Raw genomic sequence first — 6,309 nt, forward strand, 5'->3', positions numbered from 1 at the left:
ATCTATCTATCTATAACATTTCTCTATCTATCGATCTGTCAAGCTAGCTGGCTATCGTGCTGTCTATCCGTCTGTCAATCTGTGTGTCTGCCTGACTGCCTGCCTGCCTGTAATGTCAGTGTCTATCAGTCTTTGTCTGTATGTCTCTGTCTTTATATGTGATAAACTGATGAACAACACGAAGTGGAAACTACAGCATCGTTTATCAATAGCAATAGTGCTTGAACCTACACTGCCCACCAACACTGCCTTTTTCAAGAGACAGCAAAGCATTAAAGGGGAAGTTCACCAAGGATGATTTTTACAAATGTGCTAGCTTTGTGGTCACTTACCCCGGAAAAACTATTTTCGCCATTTATAACTTGCAAGATTTTTTACAAAAAACGATAGAAATAGTACAGGAAGTTGCCCATGCAATTTGAATCATGGGGAAAAGCGCCAAGCTTGGAGCTTGCATAATGTGATATGGAAGGGACCATTTTCCCATGGGTATGGCATTGTCCACTCACCCATGCTTAAACCAGGCTCTGCGTATTTACATAATTTTTGTTTATACTGAGTATCCTTGCATAAACAATGAATCACTTATAATAAACTTTCCACTGTCAGATTTTGTGTTGCTTTTTACTACTGTGTTACTGTGAGTGGACAATGTGGGGGCCATACCCATCCGAAGATGGTCCCTTCCATATCACATTATGCAAGCTCCAAGTTTGGAGCTTTTTTCCCATGATTCAAATTACATGGGCAACTTCCTGTACTTTTTTATCGTTTTTTTTGTAAAAAATCCTGCGAGTTATAAATGGTGAAAATAGTTTTTCCCGGGTAAATGACCACAGAGCTACCACATATGTAAAAATCATCCTTGATGAACTTCCCCTTTAAATACGTGCACATAGATGCAATGAATATATGTTGTATCCTCAAAGGGACGACACAAGAAAAGCTACAATTTCTTTGCATGAATGTCACGCACTCATCACTTCATCATGGCATACGTTTGTCTTAAAAAGTACACAAAGACGAATGTTGTATATTTGACACTGAATTCTTATCTGAATCTTGATTTTAAATTTCTACATCCCAAGTATACATGAAACAAGCGACACTTTCGCTTTCGATTCCACGGCGTTTTGAGATGATCACGGCTTGGCGGGTGAGCTTGAAAGCGGCAATGAGCGAAAACAATCGACCATACCGATGAGAGCATCGAAACCTCACTGTTCTATGTCACCGACTAAGCTGTGGAAAACGGGGCACAAACACAATGCAAGGCCGGATGAGCTTAACACATGGAAAATGGTCTTTTTAATGGGCTTTTTAAATGGGCTTTGGAAATGCTCAGAGGAAGAAAAACAAGAAAGCTTTGAGGTGTATTGAAGTTGAGTCATTATGGCATCTCATTATTTTCAGTGGAAACTTCCCTAATGTTGATGGAAATACGCATGCCATGTAGACATCTAATTCCGAATCTTGACTTTGAGGGAAATATTGGAAGTATGATCGATTGAGTTTGCTTTTCAAAATTTTTTGGAAAGTATGGGTAATAATAAGAATAATGATTAGCGCACGATACATACATATACCAAAAACGCATTAACACGTTGTTGTATGTATAGGAAAGTAAAAATATATCGAGAATTGAGAACATTCTAATAGTCTAGCTATCTCTCTCTTCATTTACCAGTAATCATATTTGTATATATTTTAAATAATTGTGAATAAGTCTCACACTTAACAGTATGTTATTTTTGCAATTTTTTGTTTATTTACTGTACACTTGACATGCCAGTTACTGAACCAATCGGATCTAAGATGTAAAATCGTAAGCTACATTCGTCAAAGAAGGCCTGGCTGCATTTTATCTCAACGTTTGTCAAAGCGCCAAGCGATCTTTGCAACCAACCAAAGACTCAGTTTATCCGTCGTGTATCAAATTTTGGGTTTATAATTAATATTTGAAAGAAGGAAACGCAGTTCCAGAGCAATAAGAATAATATTCTAAATCAAATGTTAGTTTCTTTAGAGGAGTCGGGGGAGTCGTTCGGTTTACTTTCTGTGACAGTGGACAGAACTCTAATATATGATAGTTGTATTATTTCTGATTTTCTAGCTAAATATATTATCTTCACTCGGCCCCGAATGATAATATTTTGAACTCAAAATCATATCAATAACACAACCGATCGTTAACCTTTTCATCAATATTCACTCTTGAAGAACGCGACGTTACAGTTGTGATCCTTTGCAATGGTGTAGTTTGTGTACTGACGAAAGTCATAAGTTATCAGTGTCCTACCGCCTAGTCAAGATTTGGAACGTATGAGTGGTATAATATTCACTTGCGTTGATAGCATCGATCAATTTCCAGTTTTTTCAGCTTGAAGATCCAATCAATGTGTAACGTATTTTGATTACATTCGAAACGCATAGCATAATGATCGTCATCGAGAACTTTCGGGTTTCTATGTATTATTCCGTCCCCCATTTTACAATGGTGAAACTCTAGGGCTGCCAGATCCATATCCTTATATCATAAGATCACTGTGAACGGTTTTACCTGCCTCTCATTCGGCGGATTTCAGCGCCTGTCATAACATCAATGATAGCGATCTTTGTATCTCAAATTGCTCACTGAAATTAGGCAATACTATGACGGTATTTCTCTTCCTTATAGAATATTCCAGATTCTCATATGGGATTAGAAGGAAATAAAAATGCATACCTTCTCTGTTCTTTTCTTCTATGCCAATGAAGCGGACAAGACACGTTGAAAGGAAAAAGCGTTGAAAAATTGCCCTTTCTACAGCGCATGCTCTAATGTGAAAAAAAAATCCACAGGCTTATGACAAGCAGCCAATGGACGTGAGGCGGTATGATTGTGTACATGTTAGCAGTTCGAGTGTTTTATTGGTGAGTAATCGGTAAAAACAATTCAGTCATCTCAGGTAGATCAGAACAAGACGATTGCCAGTCACTAATTAATCAACACACGCACAGAGAATCTTTCTTGATTCCCTAGTCATTTTTTTAAAACGGAGCTTGTTACAAAAATAACACATTTTGACAAGGGTTTCCCCAAGACTCTACAAATAAAAGGTTGTTCTCCAGTTCTCCATTTAAACCTTCAAAAAGAAGCGATCTGTGAAGTAAATAGCACGTTCGACAACACTTCTTGAAAGCTGAACATTAACAGATCACCCCAGTATGATTGTAGCCGGTACAAAAGCTATTAGTTCGCTCCCTCTAATGTTTTGGCTCTGTAAGTGCTCTCCTCGCCTCCGTTCGATATTTTTTCAGTCAGTGTTTCCAGATGGCGATACAGTTGTTTCTATTAGAGAGATGTTCGTCACGTTTGGTCGTCCATTGAGCGTCTATTAGGTCTAGATTGATTATCGCCCACTGTAATTATAACGCGAATGGCCGCGTTCGGTCACAATACGAATTTCTCCAACGTCGCATATCTCTATAGCAACGAAATGCTCAAACTAGCGAACTGCAAATATTTGTGCGTTTATCCTATAAAATGAAACCGCTTAGAGTCAACGCTTAGGAGTCATTTGAATTACTTCAAAATGGTGAAGAAATACAGAGTGATCACCCATTCAAGGGCAAAGTATCGATAATGTCCAATCTTCAATTAGTCTGTTATGATAATGTTGTTAGATGATTTTAATACCTTTTCTTTTCTCGTCAGTCTCAACTTTATCAGTTTTACAATTGATACTTACCGTTGATTTCTGTCTTTTCAGGCATTGCCATGGCCGTGTGGTCTTGTCTGCATCACACTACCGACGGCTTGCCCATCGGAAGATCACACCACGGGCACTTCCCTGCAGCGTCACCACGCGGATATCAATTGTCGGCTCAAGAATTGTACGACAGAATGCTAAGAAGGAACTACGTCACCCAGCTACAGGTCAGCGAGCTCAAAGACAAGTTGGTGAGTTCTCACTTTTATCCTCGACTTACCAAGGTGATGTCTCTCCAGTCTCTCGATAAAAATTGCAATTCTGAATTCTATATGAGTTCACTGAGTGAACTTAATTGAACACTTAATTGAATCCACATGACAGTATACCAATCCACAGACTCTTCATTAATCTACAATGGCAGCATTTAATCTCCATGACCGAGACTTAGTATTACAATGTAAACAATGTAAATGCAATTATTTTCAATCTCCATTTGGACTCTGTACTACGACAATTTTTCCGACGATTTTCCCTGCATCATTTCCACGCTTCTCCTTTGAATCTACTGTGTTTTGCGATTGAGTATATATAGTTATATACTTCATTTAGACGTAAAACTTTCTTGTTATATAATTTCAATTTTTTTGAACAAAATTGAAACTAATTTGGGATAATTGGATCTTCATTTTCTTCAAATTTCTCAAAAATATTGGATGTCCTATAGCTGAATGTTGCTAGTATTACAAATTTCTCATGAAAACAAGTGTATAACTTCAAAAGACAGGCAGATGAGCTTACATTTGTAGATTATATAGACATTACTTCACTATCCAATTATTCCAAATAAGTTCCAATCGTGTTTATGTTTATCAGAGGATATTGCTATTCAAAACAAGATTTAGACTCTCTCATAACGCCTCGACGGTTACGCCTCAGATCTTGCAAGCGCCCTCAGCAGTTGGGCCGTGTGGAGCAAGGCTCAGCGAGCCGGCGAGGCCGCTCTTTGCGCGGTCGGGTCGGTGAGCCTCGCTTGCCAGAAAAAATCATTGAGGGCGAATCACCTTATGTTGAAGATCGAGCTGCTTAGCGAACGAGTGGCTCCTAGAGATCTACATATATTTTGTTGCCCTACTCTATGATGAAATTCATTTGTTTGTGCGTGGTATGCTATGGTCACAAAGTAAAAGTCATAATTTTGAAATGAACGTCCGGGTAACACCATTATTGTCTATGTCTTTTGAATTCCAGCAGTGTAATCTTGACGATCTCTTAGCGCCCGCACTACATACCCCACCGGCAATACGGAGCATGCGTCGTGTCCCACTGAAGAACAGGGTGAGTTTACTAAAATCGCTTTTGTCATGATGATTATCGTCACGTTGACATCATGGGGACGTCATTCTTCCTGAAGGAAACTCCCTTTTCACCTAAGACGTTTTCGCGTTTGTTAATAAAAAACGATAATCCTTCTGTTGTTAAGACAAAGCGGTATTTTTGTAATGTCTCGTTTTCTGTTATCGACGTCGATTAATTTTTCCGTAACAACAATACAAAATGCAATCGTGGTGTGGCAAACACGATAAGTATCATAGAAGATTTAAACAGTTTCGATAACTATCGCCAAGGCCAACATTTTTTCAAGAGCTTTCACGCGGACGGTCAGAATTGCATGCTATCACCGATAAGCTAAGCGAGAGTATAGCTTTGTTTGTCGTGTGCGTCTTCTTTCCTAGTTCTCTCGCTAATCCTTTTACATGATGTTTCATTTCTTCTCTTTTTGGCAGGAACAAGTTCTACTTGATTATTTGGTGATCGTATCCAATGACCTTACCATTTACAGGCAGCGAGTTAACGATATTCAACTGCAGCTGAAGGGCCGTGGCTACTCAAACGACATTGCCGATGTTCGGCATGACATCATCCAGCTGATCGTGTCAGTCGATGCCGTGGTAAGTACATGAAGATAAGTTGAGGTCAATGTATAACGCCTTAGCCTCAGTCGTATTGACAAAAATCTGCGAGACACAGAACACATTGTATCAACCGATAAGCATTGAGTTATTCACTTTTGTCGCGAGTACGCTGGCTTACAAGGTAACTCTTCGAAAAAATGTTATAAAAGAGAGCAGTATCTTCAATTATGTTAATTTTTCATGCACGTTAACTTTCCTAAATAATTGTATTTATCTTTACAAAGTGCATTAAAGAGCGTTGTTCAAATCGACAAGTAATGGATTATCATCGAGGATGAGTATTCATCAGCCAAAATTGTTGGTTATAATGTACGATTTTCAGTGTTTCTATTGTTGTCCGTCCTTTATCTCAACTTGATATATTTTAAAGTGTGTGTATGTGTGTATCAATTGATTCTTTATTAAGTTTTAAAATTTCTTATATTTAACTTTCAAATGAGTATTACGAAATTGTCTACCAAAGAGAGCAATTTTAGGAACTGGGAAACAGCAAATTTAAGATGCAAACACCCTCATGGACAAATTGTTCAAGTTCTGTCCATCATTCTTCTAAAATCAGGGCAGTACAATCGTCATATTCAAAGTTTAGTCTTACTTCGTTATATCGTGGTAGTTTTAATTTAAATGGTATTTTTTGTTTC

This window comes from Ptychodera flava, chromosome 20 (genome assembly GCF_041260155.1).
Source record: "Ptychodera flava strain L36383 chromosome 20, AS_Pfla_20210202, whole genome shotgun sequence".
In the NCBI taxonomy this organism is placed as follows: domain Eukaryota; kingdom Metazoa; phylum Hemichordata; class Enteropneusta; family Ptychoderidae; genus Ptychodera; species Ptychodera flava.